This window comes from Enoplosus armatus, chromosome 8 (assembly GCF_043641665.1).
Source record: "Enoplosus armatus isolate fEnoArm2 chromosome 8, fEnoArm2.hap1, whole genome shotgun sequence".
Lineage (NCBI taxonomy): Eukaryota > Metazoa > Chordata > Actinopteri > Centrarchiformes > Enoplosidae > Enoplosus > Enoplosus armatus.
The window spans coordinates 23455025-23473606 of record NC_092187.1 but is presented as its reverse complement, the minus strand read 5'-3'; the positions used below and the strand labels follow the sequence as shown (position 1 = coordinate 23473606).

General features: G+C 40.7%; 1 long non-coding RNA gene across 1 annotated transcript; it reads right to left on the bottom strand.

The window, feature by feature from the left end:
* Window positions 1-3179: 3179 nt before the first annotated feature.
* LOC139289173 (uncharacterized) lies at window positions 3180-4530 on the bottom strand. Its single transcript, XR_011597454.1, has 3 exons — window positions 4461-4530; window positions 3907-4274; window positions 3180-3320 (listed from the first exon to the last, which is right to left on the bottom strand). It is a non-coding gene; the product is annotated as an uncharacterized lncRNA (long non-coding RNA).
* Window positions 4531-18582: the final 14052 nt, after the last annotated feature.

Genomic DNA, 18582 nt, shown 5'->3' with positions numbered 1-18582 from the left:
AGTGCATTTTAAACTCAAATATCGATGAAAGCTTGATAAAGATATTTGGTGTTGTTTTTTTTCATTAGTTCGTCACCTATGAAAACTGTCCTCCAGTCTCCATTCGTGAAGACTCCAACTACCAGGGCCTCGATCCAGCCAGCATGGATCAGGACCAGACCTACTTTACATTCAGACAGGATGTGTAGTTGTTGAATGAGCATCTCTTATATATATATAAAAAAAAAAACCTTTTGCTCAGAAGTGTCTGGTTCATTTTTTGAACATCATTCTTCCTTCATCTGACGCACTCTCTGCTAAAAAGACGACGAAGCTAAATCAGATATCAGTGGGGCTGCAACTTTTTTTTTCTTACCGATTAATCTGCAGATTATTGTTCCCCTTTAATCAGCAGAAAAGTACTTCTGTGGGAATAACGGCAGCTCCGAGTGGCACATACGTCATTAGATATGACAGCGGTTTGCATGTCCTCATGGCAGAGCTATTCTTCCTCTCTCAGTTCATACCATAGACTGCGTATAAAAGATGGACGACATGAAAGTCCCCAAAAGTGAAGCCAAAACATCTCCATCGCCCCCTGGTGGCTGGCTGCAGTATAGGTCAACTAAAAAAATCAAAGTACACGTCAAATAAATGTTTCCCAAAGATGGTTTCTGTGATTTTAGGTATGGTTCATAGCAGGACTTTTAGATCTGCATTAGAGGTGAGTTTCCAGTGTTTCCCACAGGTTGAGAATGGCAGGGATGTATGGGAAACACTGGTTCCTACTAAAAGTCATAAAAATGTACACTGGTCCATATTTCATCCTCACTCTCAAATGTCAAATCCAAGAAACCGCCACCACAAACTGAACAATTATTGAACAAACTACCGCCGAGTTAAATGAAGGAGGGATCACATCTTCACTGAGAGACTATATACCTTTGAACATCTGAGAGAAAGAGACAGGAAGTGTGCAGTCATTTTTCTCCACCAGGACTAAATGCAGAATGAACATCCACCATGTTCTGATCTTCGCCTTCTCGTCAAGAGGACTGATTGTCTGATTGACTGTGAATGTCTCTTTAATGCTGCAGGACACACGTCTTTTAGGACATTTTCTTTTGTAAATTACTTCTCAATTTTGCACAGAAGTTGGAGTAGTATATGGCGTGTATTTTATGCTGATCTACTCTTACAACTCTGTATCAGGGTTGGGCAGTCGTCTGTATTTTCATATCATCATATTATCATTGTAATGTGTAATAATATAATCTATGAAAAAGAATCCAAACTAAATGTTCCATCACAGGTTTGCTGTGTTTGAGCTCATACAGGTCACACTATGTTCCTCTTTTAAGATAAAGACAGACACACTGATAGTCAGAAATATACAATACTGCCAATACAACTGCTAGAATACTGCTAGTTCTTGCACTAAAACCGCCACTACCAGGAGTACTGTGTTTTGCATTCAGTCTACAACATATCAAGATCTGACCGTCAGTATTGCTCTTTGTTTCAGCAGCACTATTTCATGGAAAAACTGGACTCGTCATCGCACAATCGAACCTTCGCACAGAAACGGAAGGCGAAGATTTCAGTATTGCACTTGACTTTCGGGTTCCGACAGGAAGCAGAACATAGCTCTGCGGGAACGACGAAGAAGACATCCTCATCGAAACGCGTGGGAACAGAGCTCAGAGTGGCAGATACGTCATTAAACATGACAATAATGACAATAAAGTGCAAAATCCCTACAGAAACTTAACATTTTAAATCCCTAAATCCTTTAAATTCTAAAACTAGTGATCAACAGAATTATAGAAATATTAAAGTGGATTTGTAAGCCTTGCTCTAATTGAAAGTACACCTCTCTCTCTCTCTCTCTCTCTCCTTTTTCATTCTCGTTCTAAGTCTCTCGCCCAGGTTTGTACCTGTCAGTCAGTCAGTGTTCATTCACATAGAACAAAAGAATCTGGATTCTTGTACTGTGTACCCCACAGGTTTGAACACCAGGGGGGGGCGGTCAGATGACAGAAACCTGGAGGTGACTTTCTTTGCCTCACTTGTATCTGGATCCTCCAGGTCCCGAATGTAGGACTCATGACACCATTGTAAATAACGTGTACTGTCCTTCCTTGTCAACTCAGTAAAGGTACTTTTCTTTTTCAGTGTTCTCCGGTCTCCAGATGTGCAGACTCCGCCTCCCCATCTGTAGATGAAACCAGCAGCAAAATCCACTGTAACCTCTCAGCTTTTATTTTATTTTATTTGCTGTAACATTTTATAACAATGACATCATGCCCCTTGCTGAAAAAAGTGCTCTTAGTTCAGTGGAAGAAGCACCACATGTACTGAGTAGTATTGTTTTACTTAAGTAAAAGTAACAATACTGCTCTGTAAAAACACTTTACATCAAGATTTCACTTAAGTAAAAGTACAAAAGTATTAACAGCAAACTGTACTTAAAGTATCTGTTGAGCAGAATCAAAAGATTTATGATAATAAATATCATATTATTGGAGTTTTTGCTTTAAAATGTAAGCAGCTGGTGGAGGGGCTCTCCCTGGGCTAAGTTATACCTTAGCTAGTTTATTTGGGCTAGCAAGGAGTATATATTCATGCTATAGTTGTATTTATCATCATTTGTGTGTTTTATAATCATGTTCTATAAAACTTTGCTTGAGCGTTTAATGTCAGCAAACAATGATAAAGTCGAGTGGAAGCCAGAAGTTGGAACAGGAAGTTGTTGGCATCTTATTTGTACACTTTATATTCAGAATTCACTCTGTTATCTGAAAGCAGTAGAAGTGAAGACAGTGAAGACATTCATTGATACTGGACACAAGAAATATATCGGAATCAGAATCAGAATCAGAAACCATTTATTGCCAAGTAACATACATTACAGGGAATTTGCCGTGGTCTGATGGTGCTACATTGTTTTTTAACATATAACATATAATCTGACAGATCATGGTGGAGATGATCATCATCATCATTTATAAATGCTGCACGTTTTAAATGCTTTCATTGTTGGAATAGAAGTCACAACAACAGCTGTATTTGGCACGAAGCCACAGTTCACCATAGTTTGAATTCAATCCCACTACCAAACACAGAAACACCAATTTTCCGACCGAGGGAGAAGCCTGTTCCCAGCACCTTTGCCTCTACTTGTGTCGGACCGATGCCGACTCCGGTGTCTGCTGACAGACCGAGTGTAGTTTTCGCCGGACCAGTCGTGGCTGACACACTGGCCACTTGCGCTTTGACAAAGGCTCTGGAAGACTGCTCAGAGGTGCCGACTTCTGCGCCGAAGTTGGGCCCTTCGACCGCTACGATGTAGAGAATGACATTGTAAAAACATATTTCAAAAGTAATATTTTGAGAAAAAAGGTTGTTATATTTTCAAGAATTCTGCTGCAAAAACATAATTTTTTTGTCAAAAGTCATATTATTTCAGAGTCTTAAAGCATTAGGGGCTTTTATTAGGCTTTGATCCTTTTCCAAAACCATGAACGTCTGTCAGGAGGAAGTCCCTGCGGCGCTCTTTTATCAATCTCATCCCAGTTCTTGTATTTCATTCTGTTTTGTTAGGTTGGGTTGACAATTTCAAGCCCTGTCAAGCCCGATTTAAAAACTTTAAATATTGAAGTATTGGACAGCATTTTCTTACTGGTGAAACATATATTACAATATAGGTTCAGATGTCTCTTATTTTCCCCCATTTACTCTGAAAGTCACAATTATTTTGTTATTCTTCTGATCTCATGTTATTCTTTTTTCTCCCCAAATTTGGACTTTATTCTCCTAACATTACAACTTTTTCTCATAATATCAACACACAAAATTACCAACAGCCCAGTGGAGTAAAAATTACTTTCAACTGACAAAAAAGTATTTCAAAAGTAATTTACTTACTTATGTTGCCTGTTGTGAAGGAAACAAAAGGGAAACGTTGTTATTTGCTTATTTTGGCAAGTTAAATTCTTATTTTAAAATCCATAAAAGTCACATGAAAAATGTCAAATTCACAATTACTCCATCGTTATACCAACAGATTGAGAGACTTGATGACTATAAGTATGACCATTTGTTTGTTTCCTCCCATGAGGTCTGGCAGCTCTTTGTTTCACTTTCATTGAAGTTAGAAATGAACTCAATGTTTATTAAAAGGTAATCTGTCTCCTCAGAAATCCTCAATATACAATATTTCTTTGAGGAAAGTATCCACTTATTCTTCTCGATGATGTTTCTTTACCTGCCATCTTCAGGACAAGTAGTTTACTCTGAAAGAAAAAGAGGAAATGTCAGCAGCAGCATTATATTTTATATTACATTCTGACAGAAAGGTATTTGTTCATCATTCGTCCACCAGCATAATTGAGTTTTGCATATATTGTAAAACACCAATCATAACATAAAGCGTGTACACATTTGTTTGCATAATAAATCTCACACGATGGATTTCTTACCTGAATGAAGTGTCTTGGTTTATAGGAGATGTTAGATGCTGCGTACCCTCAGCTTGACTGCTGAACTACACCCACTGGGGGGCATAAATACCAAACTGCAAAAGAAAGTGAAAGTATAAAAATAGCTCAGAAGGGAGGGGGGGGGGGGTGTTGTGGTCGCAGTTCCTCTCCCATCATAAAACATAAAGACAAAAAGTATAGTCATCCTCAACACATAATTTATGGTTTATATTAAACATACAGTTTAAAAAGGTGCCGGTGAGATTAAAACTACAGTTCAGCCATGCTAGCAGTCAAAAGGTAGAGGTCAAAGGTCAGTGACAAGAACAGAAAAACATTTAACGGTTCGAGTTCATGCCCTCAGTTTCCCTTTACGTTGCAGAAACCTTTCGTCCACACTGTATGACAGCAAGACACACACTTCTACAGGTCTATCTGCTCGTTTCAACAGCAGCCCTAACACTATTCCACTGAGGAAAATATTTAGACAATATAAATCTAAGTAGAACAGGAACGCTTTGCCATCCTGTTTATAACATATTTTGAAATTGTTTATGCTTGACTGAAATGGGGAAAGTTTCATTCTGAGTTACAAGTCTCCACCCTGTTAAACAGAAAGCAAAAGTACAAAACATTCATCTTCTGGAAGGCAGATTGAGCAGGAGGGAGATAACATGTTCCCTCAGGCGCACAGATGGACAAAATGTCCAAAACAATGTTGTGTATATTTCAAATTCAAGTATTTCTACAAAGGAAACCACTCAGGACAGTCACACCCAGTGAATACAGGCAACAGGGATAAGACCCAAACACAGCCAGAAGCAGGCAGACAGGATCAGTTCGATGATTTATTTACAACTGATTTTATTGATTTTATTCTGGATTTTGTTTTTAATGCATTCTAATGATTTTCTTTGCCTACGTAAAGCACTTTGGTGAAATCCAGAGAAGGCAGTCCAGACAAGCAAACAATTCCAAGGGGGCTGGCAGAAAATACAAAAAAACACCAGGCAGGGTTCAGAAACTGGCAGGTAACAGATTAACGAGGCTAGAAAGTAAAGGCATAAGCAACGTGGCAACTTTGACGAACTGGCCGGCTAACAATGGATCTGGGCCTGTATGTTATCAGTGGCTGATGAGGGAAGGAGGTGCAGGTGTGGAGATGGGAGTGGCAGGATCTGAAAAACTCCATCCTTTGTCTTTTCCTAAACAGACATAAGCTGTAGGCTTTACAGTAAGTCTTTGTTTGTGTGTTTGTGTGTGTGTTTGTTTGTTTGTTTGTTTGTTTGGGGTTAAAACGCCTTAAAAAAAGGAACATCAGTTAATCAGAATTCAATTTCAATAATGTGCTTTGATCCAGTGTTAGTCAGATTTTTTTTTCATGAGGTCAAGGAACGATGTGAAGGAGAATTCAACTGCGTGTGATAAGAGAATCACCGCTGTGTGTAGAGTGAAAAAGGTGGGCACAGGAGCCGTTTACAAAAGTGACTTTTTCTGCCTCGCTCCGGAAACATGTGCTCTCACTTAACATGAGAGTCTATGGGTCACTTTGAGGCCGACGGGGGAAACTGTGTGAGTGAGATAAATTATGTGTTGAGGATTCTTATTGTGACTATGTGCTTTTTATCTTTCTTTATGTCTTCTTTTGCAGTTTGGTATTTACGCCCCCCCACTGGGTGTAGTCCAGCAGTTAATCTGAGGGTACGCAGCATCTAACATCTCCTAGAAATCAAGACACTTCATTCAGGTAAGAAATCCATCGTGTGAGATTTATTATGCAAACAAATGTGTACACGCTTTATGGTAGGATTGGTGTAAAATATAAAATGTAAAAGCAGAGAAACTCTAATCTGCTGCTGACATTTCCTCTTTTTCTTTCAGAGTTTCAACTACTGAAGATGAGAGGTAGGGAAGACGGTCTTAGGACAATAATACTTTATAAATACTTTTTTGTCAATCAAATAGAGTTTTTACTCCACTGGGCTGTCGGTAACGATGAGAATAAAAGTCCAAAATTGGAGAGAAAATTTGTCATGAGATCACAAGAATGACGGCAAGATTCTACAAGAAAATGTAGTTCAAGTTGCACTATTTTGAGAAAAAAATAAGGGACATGTGAACTTATATTTTAATGTTTCACCAATTGGAGAACACTGTCCGATGGTCTCATGTTGACTGATGTCTGTCTGGAACTGGGATGAGATTGATAAAGAGTGCAGCAGGGACTTCCTCCAGACCTCCAGACCTTCATGGTTTTGGAAAAAGGAGCAAAGCTTAATGCTTTATGACTTTTGCCATGAAATTATGTTTTTGTAATGAGATTCTTGAATATATAAAAACATTTTTCTGGAAATATTTCTTTTGAAATCTGATTTTACAACATCATTCTTGTAATAGTACATTTTCACACTTAGTACAATAAGTATTGCAGCGATATTCTTGAAATCTCCACATCACACCAATTTTTCCCCGCTGGTCTCTAGTCGTCTCTGAGTTTAAATGTAGTGTCTCTGTGTTTGCCGCCCACGCAGCTGTGGTAGGAAAGGCAGATGTTTCTGCTGATGCAGCCGGGGCGCTGGAGATGATTGACACCTTTGACCGGCCTGGTAAAGCTTTTTCTGCTGGTACCTATTCGGATGCCGGAACATTTGCAGATGGATGTGAGGATAAACCTATGAAGCGCATTCCCAAGGCCGGAGCGTACGCTGGTGCAGGAGTGGGCCTCGCTCGTGCTGAATGGAGCGTTTTTGATGCTGAGGTCAAAGGGCCCAACGCCAGCGCAGGAGCCACAGCCTCTCTGACATCAGGTGCCAAAGCCTTCGCCAAAGCAGAGTTGGCCAGTGCCTCAGCCTCTGCTGGTCCAGTGAAAGCTACAGTCGGTCTGGGTGTCGACACCGGAGTCAGCATCAGTCCGACACACGTCGAGGTAAAGGTGCTGGGAACAGGCTTCTCCTTCGGTCGTAAAATGGGTATTTCTCTGTTGGGGAATTCAATTGAATTTAATTTGTGGTGAACTGTGGCTTTGTGCCAATTACAGCTCTTGATAACTGTGTCTTGTGCCTTTTATATTCCAACATATTTGAATTTGACTGGGATTTTTCAGTTTCTACTGCTTTAAGATAACAGAGTAAACATAGTTTTACTCATACTGTTCAAAAATATGATTATTGTATTTTTACTTATCTTTTTGTTGAATTTACTGCCAACAACTTCCTGTTCCACCTGCTGGCTCAACTGTATCATGCTTTGCAGACATTAAACTTCTCGAAGACTCAAGCAAAGTTGTGTGTGTTTGTTTGTTAGCGGTTGAAACGCCTCAATAAGGAACATTAGTTAATGTAGTATGGTTAGAATACAACCATACACATAAACCCCATAGAAATGCATGGAAACTCATTCAAAACAACTTCAATTTCAATAATGTGCTTAGATCCAGTGTAAATCGGATATTTAGCATGCCAAATGAATGTTAAACCTTTTTTTGTGACCGGTGATCGGCCCGGTAAAGCTTTTGCTGCTGGTACCTGTGCAGGTGCTGGAGCATCCCCAGAGGCATTTGAGGATGTAACCCGGGAAGCGCCTTCTCGAGGCCGGAGCGTACGCTGCTGCAGCGATTATGTTCTCTTTTTCTGTACTGATGCTGATGTAAAGCACTTTGTAACCTGTGTTAAAAAAGCTATATAAATAAAGTTTTACATACTTACTTACTTTAACTGTATCACATCACAGACCCACATCAAGACACCAACAACATCCACCGTTGCATAATGACATAGTCTAGTGTGAGTGCAGTTGGATTCTCTTATCACCGCAGTTGTTTTCCATTGAGGTGTGTTTAGGAAAAGATAAAGGATGGAGTTTTTCAGATCCTGCCGCTCCCATCTCCACACCTGCACCTCCTTCCCTCATCAGCCACTGATAACATACAGGCCCACATCCATTGTTAGCCGGCCAGTTCGTCAAAGTTGCCACGTTCCTTATGCCTTTACTTTCTAGCCTCCTTAATCTGTTACCTGCCAGTTTCTGAACCCTGCCTGGTGTTTTTTTGTATTTTCTGCCAGCCCCCTTGGAATTGCTTGCGTCTATGGGCTGCCTTCTCTGATATACTGTATTTCATTCTAATCTGTTGGGCTTTATCACTGCTGACTCATAACACCTGCCCCTGAAAGTATGGAAATACCTCAGAGCAAAGGTGTGCGCCTTTGTTCTGAGGTATTTTCATGCTTCCAGTTTCTTTTGCAGTTTGGTATTTATGCAGCCCAGTGGGTGTAGTCCAGCAGTTAATCTGAGGGTACGCAGCATCTAACATCTCCTATAAACCAAGTAATAATCGGGTAAGAAATCCATCGCGTGAGATTTATTATGCAAACAAATGTGTACATGATTTATGGTATGATTGGTGTAAAATATAAAATATAATGTGAAGATCTTTTATTCCAAATGAGTTACCACCAGTTACCACAGAGAAACTCTAATCTGCTGCTGACATTTCCTCTTTTTCCTTAAAGAGTTTCAACTACTGAAGATGACAGGTAGGGAAGACGGTCTTAGGACAATAAGAGTGAGTAAATTACTTTTTAAATACTTTTTTGTCCATCAAATAGAGTTTTTACTCCACTGGGCTGTTGGAGAGAAAATTTGTCATGAGATCACAAGAAGACGTTATGTCCCTTCTACAAAGGCTGAGTCCTGGGTTCGATTGCGGCCCGGGGTCCTTTGCTTCATGTCGTCCCCTCTCTCTCTATCTCCCACCTTTCTCCTCTGTCACTATACATTAAAGGCAAAATGCCCCAAAAAAATAATCTTTAAAAAAAAAAAGGAAAATGTTGTCATGAAAACAAGTTAAAGTTGCAATATTTTGAGAAAAAAAATAAAGAATTGTGGGTTTGACAGGTAAACAGGTGAAAATAAGGGACATGTGAACTTATATTTTAATGTTTCACCAATTGGAGAACACTGTCCGGTGGTCTCATGTTGACTGATGTCTGTCTGGAACAGGGATGAGATTGATAAAGAGCGCAGCAGGGACTTCCTTCAGACCTCCAGACCTTCATGGTTTTGGAAAAAGAAAGCTTAATGCTTTATGACTTTTGCCGTAAAATTATGTTTTTGTAAAGAGATTCTTGAATATAAACATTTTTTTAGAAATATTTCTTTTGAAATCTGATTTTACAACATCATTCTTGTAATAGTACATTTTCTTAAAGTATTGCAGCGATATTCTTGAAATCTCCACATCACACCAATTTTTCCCCGCTGGTCTCTAGTCGTCTCTGAGTTTAAATGTAGTGTCTCTGTGTTTGCCGCCCACGCGGCTGTAGGAAGGGCAGACCTTTCTATTGATGCAGCCGGGGCGCTGGAGATGATTGACACCTTTGACCGGCCTGGTAAAGCTTTTTCTGCTGGTACCTATTCGGATGCCGGAACATTTGCAGATGGATGTGAGGATAAACCTATGAAGCGCATTCCCAAGGCCGGAGCGTACGCTGGTGCAGGAGTGGGCCTCGCTCGTGCTGAATGGAGCGTTTTTGATGCTGAGGTCAAAGGGCCCAACGCCAGCGCAGGAGCCACAGCCTCTCTGACATCAGGTGCCAAAGCCTTTGCCAAAGCAGAGTTGGCCAGTGCCTCAGCCTCTGCTGGTCCAGTGAAAGCTACAGTCGGTCTGGCTGTAGACACCGGAGTCGGCATCAGTCTGACACACGTCGAGGTAAAGGTGCTGGGAACAGGCTTCTCCTTCGGTCGTAAAATGGGTATTTCTCTGTTTGGGAATTCAATTGAATTTAAATTGTGGTGAACTGTGGCTTTGTGCCAATTACAGCTCTTGATAACTGTGCCTTATATTCCAACAATGAAACCTCTTTTGCAGCATTTATAAATGAAACTTGCTCTGACATTTCCAAACTCCACTGAGATATATATCTTATGTCCAGTATTAATGAATGATTTCTCTGCAGATAAAACATTTGAACTTGACATGTGATTTTTTAGTTTCTACTGCTTTAAGATAACAGAGAGTGAACATAGTTTTACTCATGTGCAAAAATATGATTATTGTTTTTTGACTTATCCTGAATCGCCTCAATTGTTGAATTTCCTGCCAACAACTTCCTGTTCCACCTGCTGGCTCAACTGTATCATGCTTTGCAGACATTAAACTTCTCAAACACTGAGGCAAAGTTCACTTCTTATTGTCTGAATTGTTTCTTTACATAACATCCTGCATGCAGTAATATAATGAGATCTGTAACTTTGCCTCTGAGCGCAGCTGATCCTCAGCAGCATGATGTTCAAAACAGGGTGGAGGCCTTTCATAAGAAGCAGTAAATGTTCACAGGATGAATGGAGTAAAAAAGTACAATATGGTGGAGCAGAAGTATAAAGTAAATGGAAATACGATGCAGAGACACACAGCTGACATGGTGACTAACAAACCACACAGGAACTGTTATCTCACTCTCCTGGAAGAGGAACGGCAAAGTTCATTGACTGGATCAAAGAACTGTGCAGAACTCCAACTCTTGACCTCTCTGGAAAAGATTTGCCTGTTTGGCTTTGATATTGTCCCTCATACTGAAAGTGAAAGCAAAAGTATAACTTCAGGGAAACTTTAGGCTTTACAGTAAGTCTTTGTGTGTGTGTGTGTGTGTGTGTGTGTGTGTGTGTGTGTGTGTTTGTGTGTTTGTTTGTTTGTGTGTTTACAAAAGTCACTTTTTCTGCCTCGCTCCAGAAACATGTGCTCTCACTTAACCAGAGAGTCTATGGGGCAGTTGGTTTGCATTCCCGTCACTTTGAGGCCGACGGGGGCAACTGTGTGAGTCCGTTTGATTCCATAGTTCCATCATACGAAAGAGCACGGATTTTCCCACAAGTAGATGTATAAATTATGGACATCGAGTGAACATTGTGGGCGTGAGAGCAAGTTTAAGAGAATTTTTTGAGACGTTTCTACTTTCCCTCGGCCCTCTAGCGATGACGTCACCCACTCTGGCTCTGAACATTCCGTGCAATACACACTAATGCAAAACTCTCAGAAGGGCTGAAAAAGTTTTCTTCAAACAAAGCTAAATATTTTGAAAAGTTTTGATGGGATTTGAAAGTTGAATAACACCAATAATGTGAGGAAGATGTGGAACATTTTGATGTCTGAATGGAGTTTCTGACTGAAAGTATGGATGAGTAGCTAACAGTTGAAAAAACCTTGAAGATTTCCTCCACTCATTTCAATACGAACAATTTCCTGGAAAACCTTGAAGATTTTGAAAAGTATGAATGTTAGGAATGAGAAAAGTAATAGCCGGAATGTACTAATTGAGCTGCATATTTTGACGTTTGAATGACGTTTCTACATTTAAACATTTCGTAGAAGGACAAAGGTTGCTTTCGGCATTCACACCAGTTAGAAAGTAAACTTCACAAGCGATTCTTTGAGCTGTTCCTGTGGATATTTACCGATTCTGTGGTGCTGCCGAGGATCAGCTGTGCTCAGAGGAAAAGATATAGATCTTACTCTGCTACTGCATGCGGGGTGTTTTGTAAAGAAATACAGACAATAAGAAGTAAACTTTGCTTGAGTGTTTAATGTCAGCAAACAATGATAAAGCTGAGTGGAAGCCAGGAGGTGGAGAAAGACAAAACTTCACATTCATTCTCTACACATGAAATGAATTACTATACTAATAACCGCCAAGCTCCATTTAGTACAATCAGTCAGCTGGCACAACCTGCTCCCGCTGCTATCTCTGCCGCTTCAATGGAAGACTGAATTATATTTATCATTTTCTGTCAACAAGATCGATTTCATCTCTAAAGTATAGAGCTGTAAACCTGTTGCTGAGCAGCTCCTTCAAGTTGCTGATGGGAATAATATTTTTGATAAATTTCAATGTGGTTTCTGCCAAAATCACAGTAGTGAAACTGCTCTGTTAAGAGTCCCGAATGGCGTCCTCCTGCAGGCTGATAGGGGGTAACACTCCATCTGGGTTTTACTTGATATAAGCGCTGTCTTTGATACCATTGATCATACCATCCTCATTCGTCGTCTGAACAGAAGTGTTGGTATCTCAGGGAAAGCCTGAGAGTAGTTTGAGTCATATTTGTCGGAAACAGAAGTTTTTTGGTCTCTGAGTTTTGACATTTAGCTCAAAGAAGTGCAGTTATGTGTTGAGGATTCTTATTGTGACTATTTGCTTTTTATCTGTCTTTATGTCTTATGATGGGAGAGGAACTGTGACCACAACACCCCCCCCCTCCTGTGCGCCTTTTTTCTGAGGTATTTTCTTACTTTCAGTTTCTTTTGCAGTTTGGTATTTACGCCCCCCCACTGGGTGTAGTCCAGCAGTTAATCTGAGGGTACGCAGCATCTAACATCTCCTATAATCCAAGCAACTTCATTCAGGTAAGAAATCCATCGTGTGAGATTTATTATGCAAACAAATGTGTACACGCTTTATGGTATGATTGGTGTAAAATATAAAGTATAATGTGCTGAAGATCTTTTATTCCAAATGAGTTACCACCAGTTACCACAGAGAAACTCTAATCTGCTGCTGACATTTCCTCTTTTTCCTTCAGAGTTTTAACTACTGAAGATGAGAGGTAGGGAAGACGGTCTTAGGACAATAATACTTTTTAAATACTTTTTTGTCAATCAAATACAGTTTTTACTCCACTGGGCTGTTGGAGAGAAAATTTGTCATGAGATACAAGAAGACGTTATGTCCCTTCTACAAAGGCTGAGTTCTGGGTTCAATTGCGGCCCGGGGTCCTTTGCTTCATGTCGTCCCCTCTCTCTCTATCTCCCACCTTTCTCCTCTGTCACTATACATTATCTTTAAAAAAAAAAAAGGAATTGTGGGTTTGACAGGTGAACAGGTGAAAATAAGGGACATGTGAACTTATATTTTAATATATGTTTCACCAATTAGAGAATACTGTCAGATGGTCTCATGTTGACTGATATCTGTTTGGTCTCTAGTCGTCTCTGAGTTTAAATGTAGTGTCTCTGTGTTTGCCGCCCACGCAGCTGTGGTAGGAAAGGCAGATGTTTCTGCTGATGCAGCCGGGGCGCTGGAGATGATTGACACCTTTGACCGGCCTGGTAAAGCTTTTTCTGCTGGTACCTATTCGGATGCCGGAACATTTGCAGATGGATGTGAGGATAAACCTATGAAGCGCATCCCCAAGGCCGGAGCGTACGCTGGTGCAGGAGTGGGCCTCGCTCGTGCTGAATGGAGCGTTTTTGATGCTGAGGTCAAAGGGCCCAACGCCAGCGCAGGAGCCACAGCCTCTCTGACATCAGGTGCCAAAGCCTTCGCCAAAGCAGAGTTGGCCAGTGCCTCAGCCTCTGCTGGTCCAGTGAAAGCTACAGTCGGTCTGGCTGTAGACACCGGAGTCGGCATCAGTCCGACACACGTCGAGGCAAAGGTGCTGGGAACAGGCTTCTCCTTCGGTCGTAAAATGGGTATTTCTCTGTTTGGGAATTCAATTGAATTTAATTTGTGGTAAACTGTGGCTTTGTGCCAATTACAGCTCTTGATAACTGTGTCTTGTGCCTTATATTCCAACAATGAAACCTCTTTTGCAGCATTTATAAATGAAACTTGCTCTGACATTTCCAAACTCCACTGAGATATATATCTTATGTCCAGTATTAATGAATGATTTCTCTGGATAACAGAGAGTGAACATAGTTTTACTCATGTGCAAAAATATGATTATTGTTTTTTGACTTATCCTGAATCGCCTCAATTGTTGAATTTCCTGCCAACAACTTCCTGTTCCACCTGCTGCCTTCTGCTCAACTGTACATTAAACTTCTCCAACACTCAAGCAAAGTTCACTTCTTATTGTCTGAATACATAACATGCAGGATGTTATGTAACTGTAACTTTGCCTCTGAGCACAGCTGATCCTCAGCAGCATGATGTTCAAAACAGGGTGGAGGCCTTTCATAAGAAGCAGTAAATGTTCACAGGATGAACTCAGTCTGCTGCAGACTTCGTTTGCATAGTGTCACATGGAGATATGGCTCAGGTCTGGCCTGAGTTACACCAGGAAGGATACAGAAATGGAAATGTGTAAGTTTCAATGCAAATAAACAAGACTTCTGCTTATGGTAAAACTATAATATGCAACAACTACACAAGGGGAATAATATGCTATATTATAACTACTAATACAAGAACAAGAATTACACGAATGATGAGCTATAGCTCAGAGGGAACCTTCCTACTGACGAACCCTCTGACTATGTATCCTGTTTTATAAACTGATGATATTTTTGTATGTGAAATCATAATTGGCAAAGTAATCAGACAAATGTGATGGAGTAAAAAAGTACAATATGGTGGAGCAGAAGTATAAAGTAAATGGAAATACGATGCAGAGACACACAGCTGACATGGTGACTAACAAACCACACAGGAACTGTTATCTCACTCTCCTGGAAGAGGAACGGCAAAGTTCATTAACTGGATCAAAGAACTGTGCAGAACTCCAACTCTTGACCTCTCTGGAAAAGATTTGCCTGTTTGGCTTTGATATTGTCCCTCATACTGAAAGTGAAAGCAAAAGTATAACTTCAGGGAAACTTTAGGCTTTACAGTAAGTCTTTGTGTGTGTGTGTGTGTGTGTGTGTGTGTGTGTGTGTGTTTGTGTGTTTGTTTGTTTGTGTGTTTACAAAAGTCACTTTTTCTGCCTCGCTCCAGAAACATGTGCTCTCACTTAACCAGAGAGTCTATGGGGCAGTTGGTTTGCATTCCCGTCACTTTGAGGCCGACGGGGGCAACTGTGTGAGTCCGTTTGATTCCATAGTTCCATCATACGAAAGAGCACGGATTTTCCCACAAGTAGATGTATAAATTATGGACATCGAGTGAACATTGTGGGCGTGAGAGCAAGTTTAAGAGAATTTTTTGAGACGTTTCTACTTTCCCTCGGCCCTCTAGCGATGACGTCACCCACTCTGGCTCTGAACATTCCGTGCAATACACACTAATGCAAAACTCTCAGAAGGGCTGAAAAAGTTTTCTTCAAACAAAGCTAAATATTTTGAAAAGTTTTGATGGGATTTGAAAGTTGAATAACACCAATAATGTGAGGAAGATGTGGAACATTTTGATGTCTGAATGGAGTTTCTGACTGAAAGTATGGATGAGTAGCTAACAGTTGAAAAAACCTTGAAGATTTCCTCCACTCATTTCAATACGAACAATTTCCTGGAAAACCTTGAAGATTTTGAAAAGTATGAATGTTAGGAATGAGAAAAGTAATAGCCGGAATGTACTAATTGAGCTGCATATTTTGACGTTTGAATGACGTTTCTACATTTAAACATTTCGTAGAAGGACAAAGGTTGCTTTCGGCATTCACACCAGTTAGAAAGTAAACTTCACAAGCGATTCTTTGAGCTGTTCCTGTGGATATTTACCGATTCTGTGGTGCTGCCGAGGATCAGCTGTGCTCAGAGGAAAAGATATAGATCTTACTCTGCTACTGCATGCGGGGTGTTTTGTAAAGAAATACAGACAATAAGAAGTAAACTTTGCTTGAGTGTTTAATGTCAGCAAACAATGATAAAGCTGAGTGGAAGCCAGGAGGTGGAGAAAGACAAAACTTCACATTCATTCTCTACACATGAAATGAATTACGATACTAATAACCGCCAAGCTCCATTTAGTACAATCAGTCAGCTGGCACAACCTGCTCCCGCTGCTATCTCTGCCGCTTCAATGGAAGACTGAATTATATTTATCATTTTCTGTCAACAAGATCGATTTCATCTCTAAAGTATAGAGCTGTAAACCTGTTGCTGAGCAGCTCCTTCAAGTTGCTGAAGGGAATAATATTTTTGATAAATTTCAATGTGGTTTCTGCCAAAATCACAGTAGTGAAACTGCTCTGTTAAGAGTCCCGAATGGCGTCCTCCTGCAGGCTGATAGGGGGTAACACTCCATCTGGGTTTTACTTGATATAAGCGCTGTCCTTGATACCATTGATCATACCATCCTCATTCGTCGTCTGAACAGAAGTGTTGGTATCTCAGGGAAAGCCTGAGAGTAGTTTGAGTCATATTTGTCGGAAACAGAAGTTTTTTGGTCTCTGAGTTTTGACATTTAGCTCAAAGAAGTGCAGTTATGTGTTGAGGATTCTTATTGTGACTATTTGCTTTTTATCTGTCTTTATGTCTTATGATGGGAGAGGAACTGTGACCACAACACCCCCCCCCCCTCCTGTGCGCCTTTTTTCTGAGGTATTTTCATACTTTCAGTTTCTTTTGCAGTTTGGTATTTACGCCCCCCCACTGGGTGTAGTCCAGCAGTTAATCTGAGGGTACGCAGCATCTAACATCTCCTATAATCCAAGCAACTTCATTCAGGTAAGAAATCCATCGTGTGAGATTTATTATGCAAACAAATGTGTACACGCTTTATGGTATGATTGGTGTAGAATATAAAATATAATGTGCTGAAGATCTTTTATTCCAAATGAGTTACCACCAGTTACCACAGAGAAACTCTAATCTGCTGCTGACATTTCCTCTTTTTCTTTCAGAGTTTCAACTACTGAAGATGAGAGGTAGGGAAGACGGTCTTAGGACAATAATACTTTTTAAATACTTTTTTGTCAATCAAATACAGTTTTTACTCCACTGGGCTGTTGGAGAGAAAATTTGTCATGAGATACAAGAAGACGTTATGTCCCTTCTACAAAGGCTGAGTCCTGGGTTCAATTGCGGCCCGGGGTCCTTTGCTTCATGTCGTCCCCTCTCTCTCTATCTCCCACCTTTCTCCTCTGTCACTATACATTAAAGGCAAAATGCCCCAAAAAAATAATCTTTAAAAAAAAAAAAGGAATTGTGGGTTTGACAGGTGAACAGGTGAAAATAAGGGACATGTGAACTTATATTTTAATATATGTTTCACCAGTTAGAGAATACTGTCAGATGGTCTCATGTTGACTGATATCTGTTTGGTCTCTAGTCGTCTCTGAGTTTAAATGTAGTGTCTCTGTGTTTGCCGCCCACGCAGCTGTGGTAGGAAAGGCAGATGTTTCTGCTGATGCAGCCGGGGCGCTGGAGATGATTGACACCTTTGACCGGCCTGGTAAAGCTTTTTCTGCTGGTACCTATTCGGATGCCGGAACATTTGCAGATGGATGTGAGGATAAACCTATGAAGCGCATCCCCAAGGCCGGAGCGTACGCTGGTGCAGGAGTGGGCCTCGCTCGTGCTGAATGGAGCGTTTTTGATGCTGAGGCCAAAGGGCCCAACGCCAGCGCAGGAGCCACAGCCTCTCTGACATCAGGTGCCAAAGCCTTCGCCAAAGCAGAGTTGGCCAGTGCCTCAGCCTCTGCTGGTCCAGTGAAAGCTACAGTCGGTCTGGCTGTAGACACCGGAGTCGGCATCAGTCCGACACACGTCGAGGCAAAGGTGCTGGGAACAGGCTTCTCCCTCGGTCGTAAAATGGGTATTTCTCTGTTTGGGAATTCAATTGAATTTAATTTGTGGTAAACTGTGGCTTTGTGCCAATTACAGCTCTTGATAACTGTGTCTTGTGCCTTATATTCCAACAATGAAACCTCTTTTGCAGCATTTATAAATGAAACTTGCTCTGACATTTCCAAACTCCACTGAGATATATATCTTATGTCCAGTATTAATGAATGATTTCTCTGGATAACAGAGAGTGAACATAGTTTTACTCATGTGCAAAAATATGATTATTGTTTTTTGACTTATCCTGAATCGCCTCAATTGTTGAATTTCCTGCCAACAACTTCCTGTTCCACCTGCTGCCTTCTGCTCAACTGTACATTAAACTTCTCCAACACTCAAGCAAAGTTCACTTCTTATTGTCTGAATACATAACATGCAGGATGTTATGTAACTGTAACTTTGCCTCTGAGCACAGCTGATCCTCAGCAGCATGATGTTCAAAACAGGGTGGAGGCCTTTCATAAGAAGCAGTAAATGTTCACAGGATGAACTCAGTCTGCTGCAGACTTCGTTTGCATAGTGTCACATGGAGATATGGCTCAGGTCTGGCCTGAGTTACACCAGGAAGGATACAGAAATGGAAATGTGTAAGTTTCAATGCAAATAAACAAGACTTCTGCTTATGGT